This window comes from Rhincodon typus, chromosome 20 (assembly GCF_021869965.1).
Source record: "Rhincodon typus isolate 14 chromosome 20, sRhiTyp1.1, whole genome shotgun sequence".
NCBI classification, from domain to species: Eukaryota; Metazoa; Chordata; class Chondrichthyes; order Orectolobiformes; family Rhincodontidae; genus Rhincodon; species Rhincodon typus.
In genome coordinates this window covers 15,919,221-15,930,421 of record NC_063351.1, presented here as the reverse complement: position 1 = coordinate 15,930,421, position 11,201 = coordinate 15,919,221, and the positions used below count along the sequence as shown (strand labels likewise).

At 36.4% G+C, this 11,201-nt stretch overlaps 1 protein-coding gene and 1 pseudogene across 1 annotated transcript in view; one reads left to right on the top strand and one right to left on the bottom strand.

The window, feature by feature from the left end:
- The window catches only part of marchf5 (membrane-associated ring finger (C3HC4) 5), a 115,731-nt gene that overhangs the window by 28,861 nt on the left and 75,669 nt on the right, over positions 1-11,201 (bottom strand). The window lies entirely within an intron of this gene.
- Positions 3,563-3,973, top strand: LOC109912122 (annotated as a pseudogene).

Below are 11,201 nucleotides of genomic sequence, written 5' to 3'. Positions count from 1 at the left end.
ACACACACACACACACACACAGAGAGAGAGGGAGAGAGAGAGAGAACAGAACAACAGACACCTGCAAACAAACAGATATTAATGAAGATGACAATTTTTATTCAAGTCCAATAGACATGTATATATATAGGGTTTTGCATCACAAGGGATAAACGTGGGTATGGACAAATGCGTTGGTGAACTGCACATTACTAAATATAACCTTTTTCCACTCCATCCAGCAGGGGTCACAAAAAGCTCACAAAGCTAATTTTCATTTTCTTATGGTTTTCCACATCCAATAAAAAATGCAAAATTCAAAGAATTTTTCTAAAGATCATTTGTAACATAAAATACTGAACAAATCTTAATCACATTTATGATGCCACTATACAGAGCAATCAGGAGAATGGTTATTTTTACATCTATTAGTTTTCACAAATGGAGGTTGCGAATATTGAGCAGAACTTTAGAAATATAATTAATTAATTTTCTGTGTTGCTGCTTTTGCCTGAAAAGCTGTTGCTTTACTGTGTAACAATATAGAAGTTGACAAAAATGTATGTACCGTGTCATTTAGTCCATCTTAGGCCCAATCCACTATCCAAACTGTCTCTTCATTCTTCAAGAGGTTATCCCTTCCTCTGACTGAAGTCTATTCAAATGTTAGATCCACTGTGCGTGAGTAAGACTTCTTGACATTAATTCCTTTCACCAATTTGAACTGGTATTCCTTGCCATATTTTTGTGACATATATTGATAACAGTCCTTTCTCAGTTCCGTTTTCAAAGATGAAAAGCCCCAAAAACTCTCTATTCCTTTTCAAAAGCAAAATCTGGACACAGTGCAGAGTAGAGCCATCAGGTTGATTTCAGGTTTTTAATTATTTCCCTGTAACTCTTGATCAAATACAGACAAAGTCCCCAAGGTGGATATCCAGCTGCAGCATAAAACTCTTTAACTTGTCTTCTGATTTAGCAACACAATACAGTATTCTCTTTGCTTTGTTGAATTCTACATGACAGTAACACAAGTGCCAACTTTACGAAAATTGATTTTGCGGCGCAGCCTGAATCTTGGCAGCAAAGTCTACTGCATTCAGTTGTGAACTGACAGGTCTACTTTCTAATAAATGAGCTGCTATTTTAAAGTCCCCACAGACTGAGTGTTTTAATTGGACCATCGTGCATGCACTAATTATGGAAAGAGCAGAGACTAGATTTGGATTGCTCCAGCAAAGAGCCAACTCTGACACGTTGGACCAAGTGGCCACCTCGTACATTGTAAAGTTTTATGGTTCCATCATTCCCAGCTGGTGCATAATTACATAATTTTAGACAGCGAATGCTGTAACGATGCACAACTACAAAACATCGCATTTGTAATTTCTGTCTCAACTATGAAAAATTGGTGTGTTATCTGGTCTAAAATGACAAGTGGCAGTCAGGGAGATTATTAGCAATAAATAAAAGATTCTAAACAACTTGTTTATCTCTAAATGGTCATTTAGCATTTCTTGTTTGTTTCGTTACCTCATCAGGTTCAGCTGTCCTTCAGTGACTGATCAACTGCACTCTACCCAGTCTTAATATGTCTTTCATCCACTAATTTGATTTGAGCTTCTAAATCTAAATTATTAACACAAGTGAGAAACATAAAACATACCAGCATTAAATCGTAGGGTATCGCCCAGCTCTTCCTACCCCTCACATTAACATCAATCCTCGAACAAATACTTGCTGTTTTCTTTCCTCAGTCGTTTCTTCATCTTTAATTCTATAGGTAGGTACCTTACTGAAGGAACTTTGGCAAATTTGGAGGTAACTTGGTATAAGTAATTTGAACACATTTATCAATTACCTTCATTCTTTGAGGGTGTTTAAGTATGAAATGGAATAAGTATGAGGCAGACATTAATTTTATTATTCAAGCTGCCATTAAAAAATTGAAGCACAATTGTATTTGTTCAAATCATAATGGATAAAGGCAGGAAACGGTCTCAAGTTATTTAAATCCTGATACGGGCCATCAAGGAACATGAAATTCAAACTGGCTAGTTTCAAGATCAAATTGCCTGTGCAAAATTAACATGATAGTCAAAAAGTTGCTCCATATATTAATTCACAGAAAATATCTGAAAGGGAAACTATAGGCTTAGTTACATAAAGCAGTCTATTTAAGCTAGCTGTAATACACATCTTTTTCATGAATCACTGCCCAGATTTATGTGAATTAATCTACAATGCTTGCCATTCGTTCTATCTAGGCTAAGTTTGTGGCCAATACAACAAGGTGCAGTCATCCTCATGTGCATAAGCAATAACTCCTCCTTTGGCTTAACATATGTTAATTTTCAACTAAACCTCTCAAGTTCCTTGGGATGTTTTCAGTTTTTGCTGCTTGTGCAAGGAAACCACCGAGTTTCCTAATCACTCTTGCAAAGCTGAAAAAAGTACTTTTGGGGGGAAAAAGAAAAGCAGGGAACCCTGATTGTGTCAGTGATTATTTGTGAATAAGGTTTCTGATGTCTCTTCAAGGTAATGTTTTCTGGTTTCTTATTGGTTCAGTCACCGGTGTGCTTCTGGAAGATAATTTGTAGGTGCACAGTTTGCTTTGCTTTTTCATTGAAATTAATGAAGTTGAACTTACTTGATGACATGGACTCAACTACACACACACAGAGATCGATCACAGTGCCATATTCAAGCTTTGCATTCCAAGCAGCAAATTATGTCAAACGGCATCATTGCTGATGCAACTGGGGAGGTGGGAGGCTTGGACAGAATAGGGAAAAGACTAAGTCAGCAAGAAAATGAGCAGATCAATGGTATCTGTTGAAATAGAGATGTAATTTAACTAAATATACAAAATGTTGCTAAGAAACATTCCCTGTTTTAAATCAACAGTGATCACAATATCATTTGGTTTAAATTAGTTATGGGGAAAGAACAAGGAACTATCCAGAATAATAATAATTAATTGGAGAAATGTCAATTTCAATAGAATGAGAATGGATCTGGCCCAGGTAAGTTATACTTAAAAATTGGTAGTAAAAATCGCAGAACAAAAAGTTGTCTTTAAAGGGTAGACGGTTCAGCTGCAATTGCAGTAAATTTCCACAAGGAGAAAGATAAGATAATTAAAGCCAGAACTCTCAGGAAGAGGCAAAAATAAAAAGGCACGTGACAAATATCAGGTTGATAAATAGCACTCACAACTACGCCGAATACAGAAAGTTCAAAGCAAAATGAAAAAGGAATAAAAGCTAAGAAAGAGTACAAGAGACAAGCAAATAACATGAAAAGAAAAATCTTTAACAGACAAATAAATAGTAAGAGTGATAAAACAGTGTGGACAAAATGAAGGACCAGAAAAGAGAATTACACCGGGAGGCATAAGGGAATGGCTGAGGTTATACATGAGTACTTTGCAACTGTATTTACCAAGAAACAAGATGCTGAAATCGTAGAGAAAGAAGTGCAAGTAGTAGAGACATTAGGATGGGATAAAAATTGATAAAGAAGGTACCTGGAAAGGTAGGCTGTACTTAAAGTTGACAACTTATCAAGACAGCAGGTAAAAATGACTAACCAAGTAGAACAGGAGAAGAAAAGGACTTTCACCTACAGAGTGGTTGACCTGGATCAGCTCCTTGATATGTCCCATGAGCAGCTGATGCAGTTGTATTGTAGGCAGACGAGTGTGAACAAAAGCCTGCACTGCAAGCAAGTCTCTTCCGAAAAGAATGCGCAAAGCTAAAAAGGAAACTCCACCAACGGAGAAACCAAGGGTCGTCAAAACTCACCTTCTAGAGACGGTTATCCTCTCAGAGATGGTGGGTGTGTATAATGGAAAAACCTTCACCAAGTTTGAAATCAAGCCTGAAATGATCAGTCATTATCTGGAGATTTCTCCATCACTTACAAGCCTGTTAAACATGGCAGATCTGTTATCGGTGGCACTCACTCTTCCAGGTTCATTCCTCTGAAGTAAGCAGTTTGTGATGTAAATGTGTAAATAAAAAACTTATTTCAGTGTAATTTAAAAAAAGTACTTGCGTGGGCTGAACAAGATGCACCTTAGGATACGGAGGGAAGAGTAGAAATTTCAGGTGCAAGGCCATTATTTCTCAGTCCTCAATCTACTTCTGCCGTATTTTTATATCTGCATACTACAGTGGTGCCAGGGAAGTAAAAAATTGCAAATGTTACACCCCTGCTCAAAGGGTACAAGGTTAAACCCAACAACTATAAGCTGGTCAGTTTAATTTCAATGGTGAGAAAATGCTTAAAAGTAATAACCTGTTTCAGTCACTTGCATAAACAGGAATTAATTGTAGAAAGCCAGCTTGGATTTATTGACAGAAAATGGTGCTTAACAATCTTGCTTGAGCTATTTTGATGAGGTCCAGGTGACAAAGTAGACTGATAGAGTAAGCACTGGCTGTTCCTTGATTTGAAGATGACATTTGCTTAGGGTCATTCTTCTGCTGTTGGTCTGCATGTGACTGAACTGGAAGATTCTAAACTTGCTGATCTTTGGCTATATGGGGCAAGGGCTCCCATGAGGTGTGGGATCCAGAGTACAGAATGTAGTTCCTTTTCTTCCCTTCCCTGCTTCATCAAGACATCTGAACTCAAAGCATGATTCAGCTTAATAGACAAGTTGTTGTCTTTTTGAATGATGGGTATTCTTTAAATATCAACACCGCTGCACTTCAAGGGTCACTGGACCACAAACATTAACTGAGTTTATTTTCTTTACAGATGCTGCCAGACCAGCTGAGCTTTTCCAGCAACTTCTGTTTTTGTTGTTGTTGAGCTTAACATGACTGTTTTTTTTTTTAAAAAGTCATCCTTCCCCCAGAACACTGGCCATTTGAGTGTCGAAGAAACAAGACTCAGACGGGAAGATGCTTTTTTTGCCATGTAGTTACAGCCTACAGGCCATCATTTTGCAGGAGTTTTGCCTGAATGTTCTCTTCAAAGCCAGCTCTACAAACAGTAGCACTTGTTTGACAGTCCTAACAATGAATCAGGAGATATGGGGTGTCATTTCTGGTACAACACAATTGCTCTTGCACTCTTTTACTGCACATCCTGTTCCATTTGAAATCCCACTCATTTGTCAGCTTTATACTCGTCAACTTTCAATCGGAAACCTCTAATGCCAAAAGTCTCCTGTTTACTTACTCTATTCTTGCTACTGCACGCACTCCCAACAATATGGTTTGCACCTTTCACTGGAGTCTGGGGGCTTTATTTCCCACACCTTAAAAGGAAAACATTATTTTAATTTAAACTCTGGTTGACTATTGGCCACGTTTTCGAAATATTTCCAGTTGTAATACAAGTCAACAGACAGGGTCACTAGCTGTACCACGAAAAAATACACCCCATGTAAGTATTTTGTGAACAAAGAACAAAGTCTGTTTCCATAGATGTTTCATGGGGCAATCTACTTAAACAAATGTAAGCCACATGCAAGGCAAAATATCAGTATCCCATTTACCAAATCAAAACAATCAACACATCATCTGAACCCGTTACAATACTAAAAAAGCCAAATCCTCCACAAACAGGTAAGAAATGTATTTGTTCAACAAAAAAAATTAAACAATACATATACAGCATTAACTTATAACAAATTTTCAAGAATGGGGTGAGCACATCAACATCCACACAGCAAGTCCCTGTTGCCATGTATCTAGAAGTACAATTCCACACCCGGCTCAAAAGTTATTCTCAAAGACGATTCGCTCAAAAGCAAAATTCTACAGGACAGGTATAGCTCTGTCAAAGGTCTCAGAATTAAATTATAAATTGTCATTTTGCTCTCCACAGATACTGTCTGTCAAGTATTTGCAGCATACATGGGTTGCTACAATCATTCTAAAATCAAATTAAAGAAATAATTTTCTCTAAAATTCAAGTCACCTGGTCTAACTGCTGCTTTCATCCACTGATATTTTGATTTAGCTCAGTGAAATGATGGATTTTTTTCAAGATTATATGGAAAATTTCAAACCTCATTCTTCAATTGGATCTACTCTCATCTTCGTTCAGTTATAGCTGTTATTCTGACGACTCGTTATAATTGTGCCTATAACGTGATATTTTGCTCACTTAATTATTCTAGGCAGCGTCATATTGTACAATCTCAGGGTCACTTTTTACTGCTCCCTCTTTTCATTTCCAGGTTTGCTTATTTATATTGCAAACAAATTCAAAATTATCAGGTAGCCATGGTGGAATTTCAAATGGAGTTCTCTGGTTTATAAGTACAGGTCTCTGGATAACTTGTCCAAACATAGTCTGTGCGTTACCATACCCTGCACAATCTCCAAATAAGCTAAAGTGTAATAGCTGCAAAATATTCTTACAGTAAGGTACATGAAAAGCCTATGTGGTTCTGTCTTAAACTACTAATGGGAGCATATTTGTGGTGGTATTCTTACAGGCTTGTTAACTAGCCTACATGGAGAAAACTATGATCTCCTTCTATGGCGTATGTTCACCACTTTTTTTTTGGAAAGCAAATGGATAATCATTTGCTATTTAAAAATGTTATTATGTGGAAAATAAGTTACATTATTCAGTTGACAGCTGAAATTAGTAATTATATCCTAACTTAAAAGCTATCTTGATTGGAATCCGACATACAACAGCAGTCACAAAACACCTCCAAGCTCAGTGATCATTTCAGATAGCAGTAGGTGACGTGCACATCTAATCAAAAATTTTCCTTGCAGGGAACATATCATGACTACCATAAGACCTATTTAAAGAATAAGACTGGCATTTACTGCATGGCACATTTTTCAAAAGCATCACATGAAAACGTGACTCAGAGAGAGTGCCCATGTAAAGCAGTGATATAGTGCAACTGCACCAGATAAATAACGTACTAGCTGAAGTTAAATAATCTGCTTTTTCCACGTGCATGAACTGTGTAGATCACAGTTGTGTGCGCCATTGTCTGAAGCCTCAACCCATCTATCCGACATACGCTGACCTCATTATCAAATCAATCGCACTGGTTTTTCACAAATCCATTTGCTTTCTAAGAATAGTTAGGATCTACAACATTTATTGCTTATTTTAGTCTTTGACTTTTTAAACAATGTTAGTGGTGAGAAGGAGAGCTAAAAAAAAAATCAGGTTCATAAAGACCTTTGATGTTTAGCCTGCAATGTTTACTCTGCTCATTTTGACAAGAAGCTGACCGATCTGCAGAGTATTTACAACACTTTTGTCAGACTTACAACACGAGCAGTATTTTTTTTGCCTGTTTAAAACATATTAACCTTTGCTAAACTGAAACACTTGCCTGTTGAGTCCGAAGGTCACATGGTTGCATTCCAGTTCAGAAATGTGAGCAATTGAGGCTGACACTTCTGTACATTACCAAGGGACAGCTGCACAGTCAAAAGGTGTTGCCATTAACATTGAGACATTAAACTCAAGTATGCTCTCAAGTAGACATAAGCCATACAATGGCACTACTTGAAGGCAAAAAATTGAGTTCTTGTGTATTCTGGGCAACATCACTTCAAAAAATATCATTATTTGAATTGTACATAATTCACCCAAGCTGTTAATGGTCATTGATGGACACTTAGTGTAGATAGAAGTTAGACTACTTTACTTGGGCTCTACAATGTGTTTTAAATCTCAGGACAGCACTTTCTACACCAGCAGGTTATTTCTCTTCCCACTTCATCCACCAGTGCAAGATCAGCACCTGACCAATAGTTTACTGCATTGTAGAATTGCAACTGTTTGTGCAGAGTTTCAAAAAAATCACCTCAAGCTGAACATCAACAGTTGGTTGAGACAAAAAAAATCCTCGTTCATTGTACTGGTTGGAGTTAGAATACAAGGAGCACAGAAGGAATGATTGTATTTTTTGCTGCAGAAATGATTGGAGAGAATTTTATTTCATTGAAATACTATGACACATTTGATGCAGTAGTTACGTAACTGAAAATATTCATCCGTCCTAAATTTCAGACACCAGCAATAACTTCTATCTTGAAAATGTGTAAATGAATTGTAAGTGAAGCTGGGGACAAAGAAAGAGAGAAAATAAACTGCCGTTATTGGCTGTTGTCCAACTGTTGTCGAGTTTCTGGAAACTGAAAGACATATCAATAACTTTCCAGTCATCAAGCTGAAAGAGTACACCAGAAGGTATATTTGGAAATAAATCAACCTACACTATGAAATTAAACTTACCAAGGTTCAAATGACAGTTTAGAAGATTTTTAAGAATTAAGGTTTGAAATATAGGGTAGACAACAGATTTCTCACAATTACAAGTTCCCAATTTTTCCACATTGTAAACAAAGTGCATGGTCCAGATTAGATACTTTCAAGAACAGAAAAGTATTTGGCTCCTGTTTTTTTGCAATAAATCCTGGGATGCTGGGTTATAGATCAACAAAAGCAGGAGGTAATGGAAATGATTAACTGCATGCCTTCCTTGCAGCAGATACTGCAAAATGCACTAGACAAAAAAAAAAGTGGAAGAAAATACAATGGGATACCTCATCTAAAGGGAGCAGCAGGATGAAAATACATTGTTATTCAAGAAAGGACTTGCCAGTTTCAACTAAAATAACACTGATGCCTGAAATTTTTTTTAAAATTACAAGTTCATACTATACTGACTGTAAACAAGCATTTAACTACTGTTATAATCAGGTTTGGAGGGGTGAATTGATTGCTTTCCTTGTCCTCCTCCTCCACTGATCACAACAAAGTCCGCATTTAAAAAAGGGAGATGATATTGCCAAGTCATATAGCTATTAGACTGCATATACTTCAGTATCAGACACAAGTCAGCCAGTTCTTTAGATAACAATAACTAGTCTGATGCAAACAAGAAAAAAAAACTTACTCAAGTAAAGATATTGTTATGATCCCAGCTATGGCTATTATTGGTCATGTCAGATCCCAGTCAGAACCTGACTTGATAGATAATGTGATGATTTGTTTTGGTTTTAATGAAGTGGTCTTTTGCTGAAACACAAGCACTCAATGCTGTGGATTTTGCTTTATTAATAAAGTGGAAGCATATTACGAGAGGAAAGAAGATTAAATAGAGTAATCCAAACTCAAAGATTTTAAACACACCATAAAACATATAATGGCATTATTTTTCAATTCATAATGTTTTGGGATTAAACAAAACGGTTTTTGTATAGTACCCAAACATACCCCTGGTACAATCCCAAAAGACCATTTTCATAATACTCACAGCATAGTCCCTGTACCTAACACTTTGCAAAGTTTAAGACACCTGTGACCTCATTCTTTTAGATTGGAACTGCAACAGCTTCTTCCAAGAGCCACCAGACCTCAGCTTCACTTTATACAGCCTAAAGTAATCTCTTCAACATTTCTGTTCCAACAATTCTACTCAGGGACTAAACACTAACTCTTCACTCAAAGGTAAACTAATTCATTATATCCATCGTTCACTTCTCAGAAACGCTGCTCCACACATCCAAGTTCCAAGGACTTCACAGGGCTTTCTCACCCAAATTCAAGACTGAAACTCTCAACCATGAGTATTTCCCTTAAGATCAAAAAACAAGTTTCAGAATTTCCTAACATATATCTTTGAGGTCCTGTTGTTTACTGGGTCGCAAATATTCGAAAATAAACAAAATTCTATTGGTATACTAGACCCATTTGTTCTTCAGTTTGGCTTCAAAAAATTCTTTTTAAAAGTAATTGCTATTATTGAAATACTTACAAGTTAATAATTAATTTTAGACAACAAAACTGATTGGAGTTAATATCTCAAAACCAGAAACCCAATTAATATTAAAATTATACCTGCAAATCCCATAGTTTACAATACTAGTTAAAGATTAGTAAAAGGATTTAAGCAGTGAAAATATATACAAAAGTAAACACTACCTCCAAATCTGGGAAAAAAAATACAGCTTTGCAGAGCACCAATCGTTTTTTCTCTAACTAAAATGACCTGTCCTAATTCACTTCAAACTCCAGACTGATATTCACTTTGAAAAAATGTGAATTGTTGGCCCCACCCATTGACTTTTTCAAAGAAAAGATAAATTAACGACAGCAATACAATAACACTGCTTTTAGTATTACAACAGAACATTACTATCCCAATGGACCGAGGCGCTTCATGCTCATCACAGGTGATCATACTTTATGACCAGCAAAGGTTGACTGGTATATTATTTTGAGTTCAGAATGGATTTGGCTTGACAATAATTTCATATCCTCTGAACACAACCACCCCTCGAATAACACTGAAAACAGCAACAGGTTGCCAGAGTGTTTTTTCTTCTGATAATCCAGAAGGCCAAATTTTAAATATTGCAACAATTTACATTAGTGGGCCATCCACAGTCTGTTAGCAAACATTCTGTGACTAAGCAGCACTTGGTGAACTATCTTGTGTTCTAACAGATACAACAACCATGAATTTAAAACATGCCTCAGTTACACTGTCAGAAATGACATGCATTCACAGGATCCTGTTCTCTGCAAACATGAAAAATATTCAAGTTTCCAGCCCTTTCCGAAATACCTGGGAGCTTAAGGACCCCATATAGTTTCCTTTTTGACTTGCCAGCCAATCAGCATCCTTTTTGTTCCTACTACAGTATAAGTATTTGCAAATACTTTAAATTTAGAATTCTTGCATTTGTCCTGATGAATACAAAATTAAATGTTTGTTAATGTCTCTCTTTTTTCAGCAATAATCAATTTCTAGACCAAGTTCACTTGTACACAACGTAATGTCATAATATTTTTAATCAATGCTAGGCCACTGGAAGTCACTCCTATGTAATAATAAAGAGACAATTAGATACCCATGACATTGTTAACATTTCTGCTTTTGCAAAATTATCCTACAGTTTATTAATACTTCTTTGAAATATGTCCATGATGTTTTCAAAATCCTGGTTTTAACTGCATTTCGGTTTCGGTCATGTTTTTAAAATAAGTGAACACCTTAACAGCATTGAAAGAAACAAAAACTCAGTTTGCAAAATGCCAGAGTTTAAGTCACGTTGACTAATTGACAGGCTAGTAGTTTGAGACTTCTTGGGTAGTGAGCATTATTTCTTAGTTTGTTTGCTTTGAAATGAGAAAGTAATTATGCACAGCATAAGGGTAGCATTTACCATCTTATCATTTCCTACTAAGCCATTAAATACTCACTTGATGCA